At 44.0% G+C, this 18,244-nt stretch overlaps 9 non-coding genes across 9 annotated transcripts; all 9 read right to left on the bottom strand.

The window, feature by feature from the left end:
• Positions 1–1,167: 1,167 nt before the first annotated feature.
• Positions 1,168–1,249, bottom strand: trnas-aga (transfer RNA serine (anticodon AGA)). The gene has a single exon. It is a non-coding gene; the product is annotated as a tRNA-Ser (tRNA).
• Positions 1,250–3,154: 1,905 nt separating this feature from the next.
• Positions 3,155–3,236, bottom strand: trnas-aga (transfer RNA serine (anticodon AGA)). Its single transcript has one exon. It is a non-coding gene; the product is annotated as a tRNA-Ser (tRNA).
• A 1,875-nt stretch (positions 3,237–5,111) lies between these two features.
• Positions 5,112–5,193, bottom strand: trnas-aga (transfer RNA serine (anticodon AGA)). The gene has a single exon. It is a non-coding gene; the product is annotated as a tRNA-Ser (tRNA).
• Positions 5,194–7,098: 1,905 nt separating this feature from the next.
• On the bottom strand, positions 7,099–7,180 carry trnas-aga (transfer RNA serine (anticodon AGA)). The gene has a single exon. It is a non-coding gene; the product is annotated as a tRNA-Ser (tRNA).
• Positions 7,181–9,055: 1,875 nt separating this feature from the next.
• trnas-aga (transfer RNA serine (anticodon AGA)) lies at positions 9,056–9,137 on the bottom strand. The gene has a single exon. It is a non-coding gene; the product is annotated as a tRNA-Ser (tRNA).
• Positions 9,138–11,035: 1,898 nt separating this feature from the next.
• Positions 11,036–11,117, bottom strand: trnas-aga (transfer RNA serine (anticodon AGA)). Its single transcript has one exon. It is a non-coding gene; the product is annotated as a tRNA-Ser (tRNA).
• A 1,875-nt stretch (positions 11,118–12,992) lies between these two features.
• trnas-aga (transfer RNA serine (anticodon AGA)) lies at positions 12,993–13,074 on the bottom strand. Its single transcript has one exon. It is a non-coding gene; the product is annotated as a tRNA-Ser (tRNA).
• Positions 13,075–14,982: 1,908 nt separating this feature from the next.
• trnas-cga (transfer RNA serine (anticodon CGA)) lies at positions 14,983–15,064 on the bottom strand. Its single transcript has one exon. It is a non-coding gene; the product is annotated as a tRNA-Ser (tRNA).
• A 1,875-nt stretch (positions 15,065–16,939) lies between these two features.
• Positions 16,940–17,021, bottom strand: trnas-aga (transfer RNA serine (anticodon AGA)). The gene has a single exon. It is a non-coding gene; the product is annotated as a tRNA-Ser (tRNA).
• Between the last annotated feature and the right edge of the window lie 1,223 nt (positions 17,022–18,244).

The following is an 18,244-nucleotide window of genomic DNA, read 5'->3' as shown; positions in this document are numbered from 1 at the left end:
GTTCACCATACTCATAGCCAATCCCTTGCGGGCCTCCATTGCTGAACAGCCCTCCCTTTCGATAGAAGATCAAACTTCACCTGCAACTCCTTCCTCCTCACTAAATGTGCCGCTTCCGTGTGCATCAGATCGATTCCATCGCCCGCCAACATCTCCCTGATCCACGCTGCCATTCCTAACGCGCCTCGCTAACCACCGTTGTCTTGAATGAAATGACCTCCCCCCTCACTACCGCCTTCCATACCTTCCAAACCACGGACGGCGAGACGTTCCCATTTTGGTTCATTTCCACATACTCCTCAATCACTTTCTCCTCTTAATGCAAAAAATTGGGTCTGCCATCAAACCCACAATGGCAAGTAATTGTTAACAATAAAGAAGAAACCTGAGTTCAATGGAAGGTAGATGGAGTTTGAAACTATGGTTATTTGAATTGCACCCGCGGACGTTCGCGACTTGAGAGTCATCATTTGATCGCCACAAGGTTAAATTGGCAATGCTCGGTAAGCGAACCCGGATCTCGTGCATGGGAGACAGCCAACATTCCTGACTGACGGGTGAGTGAGGCTTATTTCTCTCCATGCTTGTTCCCTCTTAGTTTCTAGTATTTATTCAACCATCTACAATCAATTTGCGATATACACTATCCAAAAATCATTCACATTGTGTTAGTTTGGAGATAGCCATGATTTAGAGATGCCGGTGTTGGACTGTGGTGAGCACAGTACGATGTCTGACAACACCAGGTTAACGTCCAACAGGTATGTTTCGAACCACTAGCTTTTCTGCATTCACCATAGCCATTCCCTGGACAAAATCGAAAATTGGAATAGTTGCTCGCATGATTCAGGCTGTTACTTCTCCCCTCCCTAGTCAATAACGCTTGCCCATGGCCTAACTCTTCATCAGCAAGCTGAATGTACATCTCCGTTCACTAATTAATGGCATATGTTCCATTGTATAATTCTTATCCAGAAAGCGTTGTGAACTTTTCCAATCACTGAATAATAACACATGTTGAACTGTGTCCCGATTTTTCAAATATTGCGCACTCTGTTGGGAAAAACAACTCGTCTTTTTGCAAAGTGTGGGATACCATTTCGCATCAGACACCATTCGTTCCAAAGAACGTGGTGAAACTTGAACCTGAATGCGAAAAAGAACATACGTAGTCGGCAGGGTTCGAACCTGCGCGCGGAGACCCCAATGGATTTCTAGTCCATCGCCTTAACCACTCGGCCACGACTACACGAGAGCAGATGCTGTTCGGTGATTTGACGCAGAAGGCATTTTTTTATTCGGCAGTAGCAGGCAGACACACATAATACAATTCTCAACATTATTGAGTTCGCAATAAATATTCTTTCATTCAGAACCTGACGAAATCCAAACCCGAGATGAGCCAATAGCTTTGTTAAGGTTGCTATAGGAAAGTTTTGATAGCACCGCTTTGTTGAATTAGGAAATGCCATTTGATTTGATTTAAAATCGCAATTTGCTGTTGGACTCTGTGCATTTTCTGTCATTATTTGTTGACAGGGCGATAATGCACCGACAGAAATCAAAATACAAACTGGAGTTAGTGCTGGATTCTGAAAATGCAGGTCTTATCCTCAGGGTCCAGAAACATATGTGTTCAAGCAAATCCATTAAAGTTCAACACACAAAAACAGAAACTTCAGGGAAAACTCAGCCGGTCTGGCATCATCAGTGGAGAGAGAAACGGAGTTAACGTTTCCACTCCGCATCAACTAAAGAGAGGATTTTACATTTATTATCAAATATCAGTTCGATACTCCCCTCGCTTCAGATTAAAAATGCACAAATGTCACAAAAATATTCTGAACATTCTTCTAAATCCACGAACCAGTTCACATTCAGATGCAGATATACTCCCTCCCACCTCCATCGCTGCTGCCTGCCGATGGAAATGACCCGCCAGCAATCCAATGGCTTTCTCACCATATTCACTGCCAATCCCTTGCGGGCCTCCATTGCTGAACCGCCCTCCCTTTCGATAGAAGATCAAACTTCACCGGCAACTCCTTCCTCCTCACTACATGTCCCTCTTCCGTGTGCATCAGATATATTCCATCGCCCGCCAACATCTCCCCGATCAACGCTGCCCTCCCTCCCGCGCCTCGCTACCGACCTTTGCCTTGAATGAAATTACCTCCCCTCACTCCCGCCTTCCATACCTTGCAAACCACGGACGGCGAGACGTTCCCATTTTGGTTCATTTCCACATACTCCTCAATCACTTTCCCCATCTTAATGCAAAAAATCGGGTCTGCCATCAAACCCACAATGGCAAGTCATTGTGAACAATAAAGAAGAAGCCTGAGTTCAATGGGAGGTAGGTGGAGTTTGAAACTATGGTTATTTGAATTGCACCCACGGACGTCTTTCGAGTCACAAAGCAACGTTCGCGACTTGAGAGTCCTCATTTGATCGCCCTAAGGTTAAATTGGCAATGCTCGGTAACAGAACCCGGATCCAGTGCTTGGGAGACAGCCAATATTCCTGACTGACGGGTGAGTGAGGATTATTTCTCTCCATGCTGGTCTTGACTTGTTCCCTCTTAATTTCTAGTATTTATTCAACCATCTAAAATATATTGCGATATACACTATCCAAAAAGCATTCACATTGTCTTAGTTTTGAGATAGCCATGATTTGGAGATGCCGGTGTTGGACTGTGGTGAGCACAGTAAGATGTCTTACAACACCAGGTTAATGTCCAACAGGTTTGTTTCGAAACACTGGCTTTTCTGCATTCACCATAGCCAATCCCTGGACAAAATTGAAAATTTGAATTGTTCCTCGCATGATTCAGGCATTTTACTTCTCCCCTCCCTGGTCAATAACGCTTGCCCATGGCCGAAGTCTTCATCAGCAAGCTGAATGTACATCTCCGTTCACTCATTAATAGCATATGTTCCATTGTAAAATTCTTATCCAGAAAGCGCTGTGGACTTTTCCAATCACTGAATAATAACACATGTTGAACTGTGTCCCGACTTTTCAAATAGAGCGCACTCTGTTGGGAAAAACAAGTCGTCTTTTTGCAAAGTGTGGGATACCATTTCGCATCAGACACCATTCGTTCCAAAGAACGTGGTGAAACTTGAACCTGAATGAGAAAAAGGGAATACGTAATCGGCAGGGTTCGAACCTGCGCGGGGAGACCCCAATGGATTTCTACTCCATCGCCTTAACCACTCGGCCACGACTACACGAGCGCAAAAGCTGCTTCGGTGATTTGACGCGGAAGGTATTTTTTTATTCGGGAGGAGCAGGCAGACACACATAATACAATTCTGAACATTATTATGTTCATAATAAGTATTCTTTCATTCAGAACCTGACGAAATCCAAACCCGAGATGAGCCAATAGCTTTGTTAAGGTTGCTATAAGAATGTTTTGATAGCACCGCTTTGTTGAATTAGGAAATGCCATTTGATTTGATTTAAATTCGCAATTTGCTGTTGGACTCTGTGCATTTTCTTTCTGTATTTGTTGACAGGGCGATAATGCACCGACAGAAATCACAATACAAACTGGAGTTAGTGCTGGATTCTGAAAATGCAGGAATTATCCTCAGGGTCCAGAAACATCTGGGTTAAAGCAAATCCATTAGATTTCAACTCACAAAAACAGAAACTTCAGGGGAAACTCAGCCGGTCTGGCATCATCAGTGGAGAGAGAAACGGAGTTAACGTTTCCACTCCGCATCAACTAAAGGGAGGATTTTACATTTATTATTAAATATAAGTTCGATACTCCCCGCGCTTCAGATCCAAAATGCCCAAATGTCACAAAAATATTATCAACATTCTTCTAAATCCACGAACCAGTTCACATTCAGATGCAGAAATACTCCCTTCCACCTCCATCGCTGCTGCCTGCCGATGGAAATGACCAGCCAGCCATCCAATGGCTTGTTCACCATACTCATAGCCAATCCCTTGCGGGCCTCCATTGCTGAACAGCCCTCCCTTTCGATAGAAGATCAAACTTCACCTGCAACACCTTCCTCCTCACTAAATGTGCCGCTTCCGTGTGCATCAGATAGATTCCATCGCCCGCCAACATCTCCCTGATCCACGCTGCCATTCCTAACGCGCCTCGCTAACCACCTTTGTCTTGAATGAAATGACCTCCCCCCTCACTACCGCCTTCCATACCTTCCAAACCACGGACGGCGAGACGTTCCCATTTTGGTTCATTTCCACATACTCCTCAATCACTTTCTCCTCTTAATGCAAAAAATTGGGTCTGCCATCAAACCCACAATGGCAAGTAATTGTTAACAATAAAGAAGAAACCTGAGTTCAATGGAAGGTAGATGGAGTTTGAAACTATGGTTATTTGAATTGCACCAGCGGACGTTCGCGACTTGAGAGTCCTCATTTGATCGCCACAATGTTAAATTGGCAATGCTCGGTAAGCGAAACCGGATCTCGTGCTTGGGAGACAGCCAACATTCCTGACTGACGGGTGAGTGAGGCTTATTTCTCTCCATGCTTGTTCCCTCTTAGTTTCTAGTATTTATTCAACCATCTACAATCAATTTGCGATATACACTATCCAAAAATCATTCACATTGTCTTAGTTTGGAGATAGCCATGATTTAGAGATGCCGGTGTTGGACTGTGGTGAGCACAGTACGATGTCTTACAACGCCAGGTTAACGTCCAACAAGTATGTTTCGAAACACTAGCTTTTCTGCATTCACCATAGCCATTCCCTGGACAAAATCGAAAATTGGAATTGTTGCTCGCATGATTCAGGCTTTTACTTCTCCCCTCCCTCGTCAATAACGCTTGCCCATGGCCTAACTCTTCATCAGCAAGCTGTCTGTACATCTCCGTTCACTAATTAATGGCATATGTTCCATTGTATAATTCTTATCCAGAAAGCGTTGTGAACTTTTCCAATCACTGAATAATAACACATGTTGAACTGTGTCCCGATTTTTCAAATAGAGCGCACTCTGTTGGGAAAAACAACTCGTCTTTTTGCAAAGTGTGGGATACCATTTCGCATCAGACACCATTCGTTCCAAAGAACGTGGTGAAACTTGAACCTGAATGCGAAAAAGAACATACGTAGTCGGCAGGGTTCGAACCTGCGCGGGGAGACCCCAATGCATTTCTAGTCCATCGCCTTAACCACTCGGCCACGACTACACGAGAGCAGATGCTGTTCGGTGATTTGACGCGGAAGGCATTTTTTTATTCGGCAGTAGCAGGCAGACACACATAATACAATTCTCAACATTATTGAGTTCGCAATAAATATTCTTTCATTCAGAACCTGACGAAATCCAAACCCGAGATGAGCCAATAGCTTTGTTAAGGTTGCTATAGGAAAGTTTTGATAGCACCGCTTTGTTGAATTAGGAAATGCCATTTGATTTGATTTAAAATCGCAATTTGCTGTTGGACTCTGTGCATTTTCTGTCATTATTTGTTGACAGGGCGATAATGCACCGACAGAAATCAAAATACAAACTGGAGTTAGTGCTGGATTCTGAAAATGCAGGTCTTATCCTCAGGGTCCAGAAACATATGTGTTCAAGCAAATCCATTAAAGTTCAACACACAAAAACAGAAACTTCAGGGAAAACTCAGCCGGTCTGGCATCATCAGTGGAGAGAGAAACGGAGTTAACGTTTCCACTCCGCATCAACTAAAGAGAGGATTTTACATTTATTATCAAATATCAGTTCGATACTCCCCTCGCTTCAGATTAAAAATGCACAAATGTCACAAAAATATTCTGAACATTCTTCTAAATCCACGAACCAGTTCACATTCAGATGCAGATATACTCCCTCCCACCTCCATCGCTGCTGCCTGCCGATGGAAATGACCCGCCAGCAATCCAATGGCTTTCTCACCATATTCACTGCCAATCCCTTGCGGGCCTCCATTGCTGAACCGCCCTCCCTTTCGATAGAAGATCAAACTTCACCGGCAACTCCTTCCTCCTCACTACATGTCCCTCTTCCGTGTGCATCAGATATATTCCATCGCCCGCCAACATCTCCCCGATCAACGCTGCCCTCCCTCCCGCGCCTCGCTACCGACCTTTGCCTTGAATGAAATTACCTCCCCTCACTCCCGCCTTCCATACCTTGCAAACGACGGACGGCGAGACGTTCCCATTTTGGTTCATTTCCACATACTCCTCAATCACTTTCCCCATCTTAATGCAAAAAATCGGGTCTGCCTTCAAACCCACAATGGCAAGTCATTGTGAACAATAAAGAAGAAGCCTGAGTTCAATGGGAGGTAGGTGGAGTTTGAAACTATGGTTATTTGAATTGCACCCACGGACGTCTTTCGAGTCACAAAGCAACGTTCGCGACTTGAGAGTCCTCATTTGATCGCCCTAAGGTTAAATTGGCAATGCTCGGTAACAGAACCCGGATCCAGTGCTTGGGAGACAGCCAATATTCCTGACTGACGGGTGAGTGAGGATTATTTCTCTCCATGCTGGTCTTGACTTGTTCCCTCTTAATTTCTAGTATTTATTCAACCATCTAAAATATATTGCGATATACACTATCCAAAAAGCATTCACATTGTCTTAGTTTTGAGATAGCCATGATTTGGAGATGCCGGTGTTGGACTGTGGTGAGCACAGTAAGATGTCTTACAACACCAGGTTAATGTCCAACAGGTTTGTTTCGAAACACTGGCTTTTCTGCATTCACCATAGCCAATCCCTGGACAAAATTGAAAATTTGAATTGTTCCTCGCATGATTCAGGCATTTTACTTCTCCCCTCCCTGGTCAATAACGCTTGCCCATGGCCGAAGTCTTCATCAGCAAGCTGAATGTACATCTCCGTTCACTCATTAATAGCATATGTTCCATTGTAAAATTCTTATCCAGAAAGCGCTGTGTACTTTTCCAATCACTGAATAATAACACATGTTGAACTGTGTCCCGACTTTTCAAACAGAGCGCACTCTGTTGGGAAAAACAAGTCGTCTTTTTGCAAAGTGTGGGATACCATTTCGCATCAGACACCATTCGTTCCAAAGAACGTGGTGAAACTTGAACCTGAATGAGAAAAAGGGAATACGTAATCGGCAGGGTTCGAACCTGCGCGGGGAGACCCCAATGGATTTCTACTCCATCGCCTTAACCACTCGGCCACGACTACATGAGCGCGAAAGCTGCTTCGGTGATTTGACGCGGAAGGTATTTTTTTATTCGGGAGGAGCAGGCAGACACACATAATACAATTCTGAATATTATTATGTTCATAATAAGTATTCTTTCATTCAGAACCTGACGAAATCCAAACCCGAGATGAGCCAATAGCTTTGTTAAGGTTGCTATAAGAATGTTTTGATAGCACCGCTTTGTTGAATTAGGAAATGCCATTTGATTTGATTTAAATTCGCAATTTGCTGTTGGACTCTGTGCATTTTCTTTCTGTATTTGTTGACAGGGCGATAATGCACCGACAGAAATCACAATACAAACTGGAGTTAGTGCTGGATTCTGAAAATGCAGGAATTATCCTCAGGGTCCAGAAACATCTGGGTTAAAGCAAATCCATTAGATTTCAACTCACAAAAACAGAAACTTCAGGGGAAACTCAGCCGGTCTGGCATCATCAGTGGAGAGAGAAACGGAGTTAACGTTTCCACTCCGCATCAACTAAAGGGAGGATTTTACATTTATTATTAAATATAAGTTCGATACTCCCCGCGCTTCAGATCCAAAATGCCCAAATGTCACAAAAATATTATCAACATTCTTCTAAATCCACGAACCAGTTCACATTCAGATGCAGAAATACTCCCTTCCACCTCCATCGCTGCTGCCTGCCGATGGAAATGACCAGCCAGCCATCCAATGGCTTGTTCACCATACTCATAGCCAATCCCTTGCGGGCCTCCATTGCTGAACAGCCCTCCCTTTCGATAGAAGATCAAACTTCACCTGCAACTCCTTCCTCCTCACTAAATGTGCCGCTTCCGTGTGCATCAGATAGATTCCATCGCCCGCCAACATCTCCCTGATCCACGCTGCCATTCCTAACGCGCCTCGCTAACCACCTTTGTCTTGAATGAAATGACCTCCCCCCTCACTACCGCCTTCCATACCTTCCAAACCACGGACGGCGAGACGTTCCCATTTTGGTTCATTTCCACATACTCCTCAATCACTTTCTCCTCTTAATGCAAAAAATTGGGTCTGCCATCAAACCCACAATGGCAAGTAATTGTTAACAATAAAGAAGAAACCTGAGTTCAATGGAAGGTAGATGGAGTTTGAAACTATGGTTATTTGAATTGCACCCGCGGACGTTCGCGACTTGAGAGTCCTCATTTGATCGCCACAATGTTAAATTGGCAATGCTCGGTAAGCGAACCCGGATCTCGTGCTTGGGAGACAGCCAACATTCCTGACTGACGGGTGAGTGAGGCTTATTTCTCTCCATGCTTGTTCCCTCTTAGTTTCTAGTATTTATTCAACCATCTACAATCAATTTGCGATATACACTATCCAAAAATCATTCACATTGTCTTAGTTTGGAGATAGCCATGATTTAGAGATGCCGGTGTTGGACTGTGGTGAGCACAGTACGATGTCTGACAACACCAGGTTAACGTCCAACAGGTATGTTTCGAACCACTAGCTTTTCTGCATTCACCATAGCCATTCCCTGGACAAAATCGAAAATTGGAATTGTTGCTCGCATGATTCAGGCTTTTACTTCTCCCCTCCCTCGTCAATAACGCTTGCCCATGGCCTAACTCTTCATCAGCAAGCTGTCTGTACATCTCCGTTCACTAATTAATGGCATATGTTCCATTGTATAATTCTTATCCAGAAAGCGTTGTGAACTTTTCCAATCACTGAATAATAACACATGTTGAACTGTGTCCCGACTTTTCAAATAGAGCGCACTCTGTTGGGAAAAACAACTCGTCTTTTTGCAAAGTGTGGGATACCATTTCGCATCAGACACCATTCGTTCCAAAGAACGTGGTGAAACTTGAACCTGAATGCGAAAAAGAACATACGTAGTCGGCAGGGTTCGAACCTGCGCGAGGAGACCCCAATGGATTTCTAGTCCATCGCCTTAACCACTCGGCCACGAGAGCAGATGCGGTTCGGCGATTTGACGCGGAAGGCATTTTTTTATTCGGTAGTAGCAGGCAGACACACATAATACAATTCTCAACATTATTGAGTTCGCAATAAATATTCTTTCATTCAGAACCTGACGAAATCCAAACCCGAGATGAGCCAATAGCTTTGTTAAGGTTGCTATAGGAAAGTTTTGATAGCACCGCTTTGTTGAATTAGGAAATGCCATTTGATTTGATTTAAAATCGCAATTTGCTGTTGGACTCTGTGCATTTTCTTTCATTATTTGTTGACAGGGCGATAATGCACCGACAGAAATCAAAATACAAACTGGAGTTAGTGCTGGATTCTGAAAATGCAGGTCTTATCCTCAGGGTCCAGAAACATATGTGTTCAAGCAAATCCATTAAAGTTCAACACACAAAAACAGAAACTTCAGGGAAAACTCAGCCGGTCTGGCATCATCAGTGGAGAGAGAAACGGAGTTAACGTTTCCACTCCGCATCAACTAAAGAGAGGATATTACATTTATTATCAAATATCAGTTCGATACTCCCCTCGCTTCAGATCAAAAATGCCCAAATGTCACAAAAATATTCTGAACATTCTTCTAAATCCACGAACCAGTTCACATTCAGATGCAGAAATACTCCCTCCCACCTCCCTCGCTGCTGCCTGCCGATGGAAATGACCCGCCAGCAATCCAATGGCTTTCTCACCATCTTCACAGCCAATCCCTTGCGGGCCTCCATTGCTGAACCGCCCTCCCTTTCGATAGAAGATCAAACTTCACCGGCAACTCCTTCCTCCTCACTACATGTCCCTCTTCCGTGTGCATCAGATATATTCCATCGCCCGCCAACATCTCCCCGATCAACGCTGCCCTCCCTCCCGCGCCTCGCTACCTACCTTTGCCTTGAATGAAATTACCTCCCCTCACTCCCGCCTTCCATACCTTGCAAACCACGGACGGCGAGACGTTCCCATTTTGGTTCATTTCCACATACTCCTCAATCACTTTCCCCATCTTAATGCAAAAAATCGGGTCTGCCATCAAATCCACAATGGCAAGTCATTGTGAACAATAAAGAAGAAGCCTGTGTTCAATGGAAGGTAGGTGGAGTTTGAAACTATGATGATTTGAATTGCACCCACGGACGTCTTTCGAGTCACAAAGCAACGTTCGCGACTTGAGAGTCCTCATTTGATCGCCCTAAGGTTAAATTGGCAATGCTCGGTAACAGAACCCGGATCCAGTGCTTGGGAGACAGCCAATATTCCTGACTGACGGGTGAGTGAGGATTATTTCTCTCCATGCTGGTCTTGACTTGTTCCCTCTTAATTTCAAGTATTTATTCAACCATCTACAATATATTTGCGATATACACTATCCAAAAAGCATTCACATTGTCTTAGTTTTCAGATAGCCATGATTTGGAGATGCCGGTGTTGGATTGTGGTGAGCACAGTAAGATGTCTTACAACACCAGGTTAATGTCCAACAGGTTTGTTTCGAAACACTGGCTTTTCTGCATTCACCATTGCCAATCCCTGGACAAAATTGAAAATTTGAATTGTTCCTCGCATGATTCAGGCATTTTACTTCTCCCCTCCCTGGTCAATAACGCTTGCCCATGGCCGAAGTCTTCATCAGCAAGCTGAATGTACATCTCCGTTCACTCATTAATAGCATATGTTCCATTGTAAAATTCTTATCCAGAAAGCGCTGTGTACTTTTCCAATCACTGAATAATAACACATGTTGAACTGTGTCCCGATTTTTCAAATAGAGCGCACTCTGTTGGGAAAAACAACTCGTCTTTTTGCAAAGTGTGGGATACCATTTCGCATCAGACACCATTCGTTCCAAAGAACGTGGTGAAACTTGAACCTGAATGAGAAAAAGGGAATACGTAATCGGCAGGGTTCGAACCTGCGCGGGGAGACCCCAATGGATTTCTACTCCATCGCCTTAACCACTCGGCCACGACTACATGAACACAAAAGCTGCTTCGGTGATTTGACGCGGAAGGTATTTTTTTATTCGGGAGGAGCAGGCAGACACACAAAATACAATTCTGAACATTATTGTGTTCATAATAAGTATTCTTTCATTCAGAACCTGACGAAATCCAAACCCGAGATGAGCCAATAGCTTTGCTCAGGTTGCTATAAGAATGTTTTGATAGCACCGCTTTGTTGAATTAGGAAATGCCATTTGATTTGATTTAAATTCGCAATTTGCTGTTGGACTCTGTGCATTTTCTTTCTGTATTTGTTGACAGGGCGATAATGCACCGACAGAAATCACAATACAAACTGGAGTTAGTGCTGGATTCTGAAAATGCAGGAATTATCCTCAGGGTCCAGAAACATCTGGGTTAAAGCAAATCCATTACATTTCAACTCACAAAAACAGAAACTTCAGGGGAAACTCAGCCGGTCTGACATCATCAATGGAGAGAGAAACGGAGTTAACGTTTCCACTCCGCATCAACTAAAGGGAGGATTTTACATTTATTATCAAATATAAGTTCGATACTCCCCGCGCTTCAGATCCAAAATGCCCAAATGTCACAAAAATATTATCAACATTCTTCTAAATCCACGAACCAGTTCACATTCAGATGCAGAAATACTCCCTTCCACCTCCATCGCTGCTACCTGCCGATGGAAATGACCAGCCAGCCATCCAATGGCTTGTTCACCATACTCATAGCCAATCCCTTGCGGGCCTCCATTGCTGAACCGCCCTCCCTTTCGATAGAAGATCAAGCTTCACCTGCAACTCCTTCCTCCTCACTAAATGTGCCGCTTCCGTGTGCATCAGATATATTCCATCGCCCGCCAACAACTCCCTGATCCACGCTGCCATTCCTAACGCGCCTCGCTAACCACCTTTGTCTTGAATGAAATGACCTCCCCCCTCACTACCGCCTTCCATACCTTCCAAACCACGGACGGCGAGACGTTCCCATTTTGGTTCATTTCCACATACTCCTCAATCACTTTCTCCTCTTAATGCAAAAAATTGGGTCTGCCATCAAACCCACAATGGCAAGTAATTGTTAACAATAAAGAAGAAACCTGAGTTCAATGGAAGGTAGATGGAGTTTGAAACTATGGTTATTTGAATTGCACCCGCGGACGTTCGCGACTTGAGAGTCCTCATTTGATCGCCACAAGGTTAAATTGGCAATGCTCGGTAAGCGAACCCGGATCTCGTGCTTGGGAGACAGCCAACATTCCTGACTGACGGGTGAGTGAGGCTTATTTCTCTCCATGCTTGTTCCCTCTTAGTTTCTAGTATTTATTCAACCATCTACAATCAATTTACGATATACACTATCCAAAAATCATTCACATTGTCTTAGTTTGGAGATAGCCATGATTTAGAGATGCAGGTGTTGGACTGTGGTGAGCACAGTACGATGTCTTACAACGCCAGGTTAACGTCCAACAAGTATGTTTCGAAACACTAACTTTTCTGCATTCACCAGAGCCATTCCCTGGACAAAATCGAAAATTGGAATTGTTGCTCGCATGATTCAGGCTTTTACTTCTCCCCTCCCTAGTCAATAACGCTTGCCCATGGCCTAACTCTTCATCAGCAAGCTGAATGTACATCTCCGTTCACTAATTAATGGCATATGTTCCATTGTATAATTCTTATCCAGAAAGCGTTGTGAACTTTTCCAATCACTGAATAATAACACATGTTGAACTGTGTCCCGACTTTTCAAATAGAGCGCACTCTGTTGGGAAAAACAACTCGTCTTTTTGCAAAGTGTGGGATACCATTTCGCATCAGACACCATTCGTTCCAAAGAACGTGGTGAAACTTGAACCTGAATGCGAAAAAGAAGATACATAGTCGGCAGGGTTCGAACCTGCGCGGGGAGACCCCAATGGATTTCTAGTCCATCGCCTTAACCACGCGGCCACGACTACACGACCGCAAAAGCTGCTTCGGTGTCATTTGACGCGGAAGGTATTTTTTTATTCGGGAGGAGGAGGCAGAAACACATCATACAATTCTGAACATTATTGAGTTCCCAATAAATATTCTTTCATTCAGAACCTGACGAAATCCAAACCCGAGATGAGCCAATAGCTTTGTTAAGGTTGCAAAGGAAAGCTTTGATGGCACCACTTTGTTGAATTAGGAAATGCCATTTGATTTGATTTAAAATCGCAATTTGCTGTTGGACTCTGTGCATTTTCTTTCATTATTTGTTGACAGGGCGATAATGCACCGACAGAAATCAAAATACAAACTGGAGTTAGTGCTGGATTCTGAAAATGCAGGTCTTATCCTCAGGGTCCAGAAACATATGTGTTCAAGCAAATCCATTAAAGTTCAACACACAAAAACAGAAACTTCAGGGAAAACTCAGCCGGTCTGGCATCATCAGTGGAGAGAGAAACGGAGTTAACGTTTCCACTCCGCATCAACTAAAGAGAGGATATTACATTTATTATCAAATATCAGTTCGATACTCCCCTTGCTTCAGATCAAAAATGCCCAAATGTCACAAAAATATTCTGAACATTCTTCTAAATCCACGAACCAGTTCACATTCAGATGCAGAAATACTCCCTCCCACCTCCCTCGCTGCTGCCTGCCGATGGAAATGACCCGCCAGCAATCCAATGGCTTTCTCACCATCTTCACAGCCAATCCCTTGCGGGCCTCCATTGCTGAACCGCCCTCCCTTTCGATAGAAGATCAAACTTCACCGGCAACTCCTTCCTCCTCACTACATGTCCCTCTTCCGTGTGCATCAGATATATTCCATCGCCCGCCAACATCTCCCCGATCAACGCTGCCCTCCCTCCCGCGCCTCGCTACCTACCTTTGCCTTGAATGAAATTACCTCCCCTCACTCCCGCCTTCCATACCTTGCAAACCACGGACGGCGAGACGTTCCCATTTTGGTTCATTTCCACATACTCCTCAATCACTTTCCCCATCTTAATGCAAAAAATCGGGTCTGCCATCAAATCCACAATGGCAAGTCATTGTGAACAATAAAGAAGAAGCCTGAGTTCAATGGAAGGTAGGTGGAGTTTGAAACTATGATTATTCGAATTGCACCCACGGACGTCTTTCGAGTCACAAAGCAACGTTCGCGACTTGAGAGTCCTCATTTGATCGCCCTAAGGTTAAATTGGCAATGCTCGGTAACAGAACCCGGATCCAGTGCTTGGGAGACAGCCAATATTCCTGACTGACGGGTGAGTGAGGATTATTTCTCTCCATGCTGGTCTTGACTTGTTCCCTCTTAATTTCAAGTATTTATTCAACCATCTACAATATATTTGCGATATACACTATCCAAAAAGCATTCACATTGTCTTAGTTTTCAGATAGCCATGATTTGGAGATGCCGGTGTTGGATTGTGGTGAGCACAGTAAGATGTCTTACAACACCAGGTTAATGTCCAACAGGTTTGTTTCGAAACACTGGCTTTTCTGCATTCACCATTGCCAATCCCTGGACAAAATTGAAAATTTGAATTGTTCCTCGCATGATTCAGGCATTTTACTTCTCCCCTCCCTGGTCAATAACGCTTGCCCATGGCCGAAGTCTTCATCAGCAAGCTGAATGTACATCTCCGTTCACTCATTAATAGCATATGTTCCATTGTAAAATTCTTATCCAGAAAGCGCTGTGTACTTTTCCAATCACTGAATAATAACACATGTTGAACTGTGTCCCGATTTTTCAAATAGAGCGCAGTCTGTTGGGAAAAACAACTCGTCTTTTTGCAAAGTGTGGGATACCATTTCGCATCAGACACCATTCGTTCCAAAGAACGTGGTGAAACTTGAACCTGAATGAGAAAAAGGGAATACGTAATCGGCAGGGTTCGAACCTGCGCGGGGAGACCCCAATGGATTTCGACACCATCGCCTTAACCACTCGGCCACGACTACATGAACACAAAAGCTGCTTCGGTGATTTGACGCGGAAGGTATTTTTTTATTCGGGAGGAGCAGGCAGACACACAAAATACAATTCTGAACATTCTTGTGTTCATAATAAGTATTCTTTCATTCAGAACCTGACGAAATCCAAACCCGAGATGAGCCAATAGCTTTGCTCAGGTTGCTATAAGAATGTTTTGATAGCACCGCTTTGTTGAATTAGGAAATGCCATTTGATTTGATTTAAATTCGCAATTTGCTGTTGGACTCTGTGCATTTTCTTTCTGTATTTGTTGACAGGGCGATAATGCACCGACAGAAATCACAATACAAACTGGAGTTAGTGCTGGATTCTGAAAATGCAGGAATTATCCTCAGGGTCCAGAAACATCTGGGTTAAAGCAAATCCATTACATTTCAACTCACAAAAACAGAAACTTCAGGGGAAACTCAGCCGGTCTGGCATCATCAGTGGAGAGAGAAACGGAGTTAACGTTTCCACTCCGCATCAACTAAAGGGAGGATTTTACATTTATTATCAAATATCAGTTCGATACTCCCCGCGCTTCAGATCCAAAATGCCCAAATGTCACAAAAATATTATCAACATTCTTCTAAATCCACGAACCAGTTCACATTCAGATGCAGAAATACTCCCTTCCACCTCCATCGCTGCTACCTGCCGATGGAAATGACCAGCCAGCCATCCAATGGCTTGTTCACCATACTCATAGCCAATCCCTTGCGGGCCTCCATTGCTGAACCGCCCTCCCTTTCGATAGAAGATCAAACTTCACCTGCAACTCCTTCCTCCTCACTAAATGTGCCGCTTCCGTGTGCATCAGATATATTCCATCGCCCGCCAACAACTCCCTGATCCACGCTGCCATTCCTAACGCGCCTCGCTAACCACCTTTGTCTTGAATGAAATGACCTCCCCCCTCACTACCGCCTTCCATACCTTCCAAACCACGGACGGCGAGACGTTCCCATTTTGGTTCATTTCCACATACTCCTCAATCACTTTCTCCTCTTAATGCAAAAAATTGGGTCTGCCATCAAACCCACAATGGCAAGTAATTGTTAACAATAAAGAAGAAACCTGAGTTCAATGGAAGGTAGATGGAGTTTGAAACTATGGTTATTTGAATTGCACCCGCGGACGTTCGCGACTTGAGAGTCCTCATTTGATCGCCACAAGGTTAAATTGGCAATGCTCGGTAAGCGAACCCGGATCTCGTGCTTGGGAGACAGCCAACATTCCTGACTGACGGGTGAGTGAGGCTTATTTCTCTCCATGCTTGTTCCCTCTTAGTTTCTAGTATTTATTCAACCATCTACAATCAATTTGCGATATACACTATCCAAAAATCATTCACATTGTCTTAGTTTGGAGATAGCCATGATTTAGAGATGCAGGTGTTGGACTGTGGTGAGCACAGTACGATGTCTTACAACGCCAGGTTAACGTCCAACAAGTATGTTTCGAAACACTAGCTTTTCTGCATTCACCAGAGCCATTCCCTGGACAAAATCGAAAATTGGAATTGTTGCTCGCATGATTCAGGCTTTTACTTCTCCCCTCCCTAGTCAATAACGCTTGCCCATGGCCTAACTCTTCATCAGCAAGCTGTCTGTACATCTCCGTTCACTAATTAATGGCATATGTTCCATTGTATAATTCTTATCCAGAAAGCGTTGTGAACTTTTCCAATCACTGAATAATAACACATGTTGAACTGTGTCCCGACTTTTCAAATAGAGCGCACTCTGTTGGGAAAAACAACTCGTCTTTTTGCAAAGTGTGGGATACCATTTCGCATCAGACACCATTCGTTCCAAAGAACATGGTGAAACTTGAACCTGAATGCGAAAAAGAAGATACGTAGTCGGCAGGGTTCGAACCTGCGCGGGGAGACCCCAATGGATTTCTAGTCCATCGCCTTAACCACTCGGCCACGACTACACGAGCGCAAAAGCTGCTTCGGTGTCATTTGACGCGGAAGGTATTTTTTTATTCGGGAGGAGGAGGCAGAAACACATCATACAATTCTGAACATTATTGAGTTACCAATAAATATTCTTTCATTCAGAACCTGACGAAATCCAAACCCGAGATGAGCCAATAGCTTTGTTAAGGTTGCTATAGGAAAGCTTTGATGGCACCACTTTGTTGAATTAGGAAATGTCATTTGATTTGATTTAAATTCGCAATTTGCTGTTGGACTCTGTGCATTTTCTTTCTGTATTTGTTGACAGGGCGATAATGCACCGACAGAAATCACAATACAAACTGGAGTTAGTGCTGGATTCTGAAAATGCAGGAATTATCCTCAGGGTCCAGAAACATATGGGTTAAAGCAAACCCATTAAGTTTCAACACACAAAAACAGAAACTTCAGGGAAAACTCAGCCGGTCTGGCATCATCAGTGGAGAGAGAAACGGAGTTCACGTTTCCACTCCGCATCAACTAAAGAGAGGATTTTACATTTATTATCAAATATCAGTTCGATACTCCCCTCGCTTCAGATCCAAAATGCCCAAATGACACAAAAATATTCTGAACATTCTTCTAAATCCCCGAACCAGTTCACATTCAGATGCAGAAATACTCCCTCCCACCTCCCTCGCTGTTGCTAGCCGATGGAAATGACCCGCCAGCAATCTAATGGCTTTCTCACCATATTCATCGCCAATCCCTTGCGGGCCTCCATTGCTGAACCGCCCTCCCTTTCGATAGAAGATCAAACTTCACCGGCAACTCCTTCCTCCTCACTACATGTCCCGCTTCCGTGTGCATCAGATATGTTCCATCGCACGCCAACATCTCCCCGATCAACGCTGCCTTCCTCCCGCGCCTCGCTAACCACCTTTGTCTTGAATTAAATGACCTCCCCTCACTCCCGCCTTCCATACCTTCCAAACCACGGACGACGAGACGTTCCCATTTTGGTTCATTTCCACATACTCCTCAATCACTTTCCCCATCTTAATGCAAAAAATCGGGTCTGCCATCAAACCCACAATGGCAAGTCATTGTTAACAATAAAGATGAAGACTGAGCTCAATGGAAGGTAGGTGGAAGTTGAAACTATGGTTATTTGAATTGCACCCGCGGACCTCTTTAGAGTCACAAAGCAACGTTCGCGACTTGAGAGTGCTCATTTATCGCCATAAGGTTAAAATGG

Source organism: Scyliorhinus torazame, chromosome 4, assembly GCF_047496885.1.
Source record: "Scyliorhinus torazame isolate Kashiwa2021f chromosome 4, sScyTor2.1, whole genome shotgun sequence".
NCBI lineage: Eukaryota > Metazoa > Chordata > Chondrichthyes > Carcharhiniformes > Scyliorhinidae > Scyliorhinus > Scyliorhinus torazame.
This window is presented reverse-complemented; position numbering and strand designations above follow the sequence as displayed.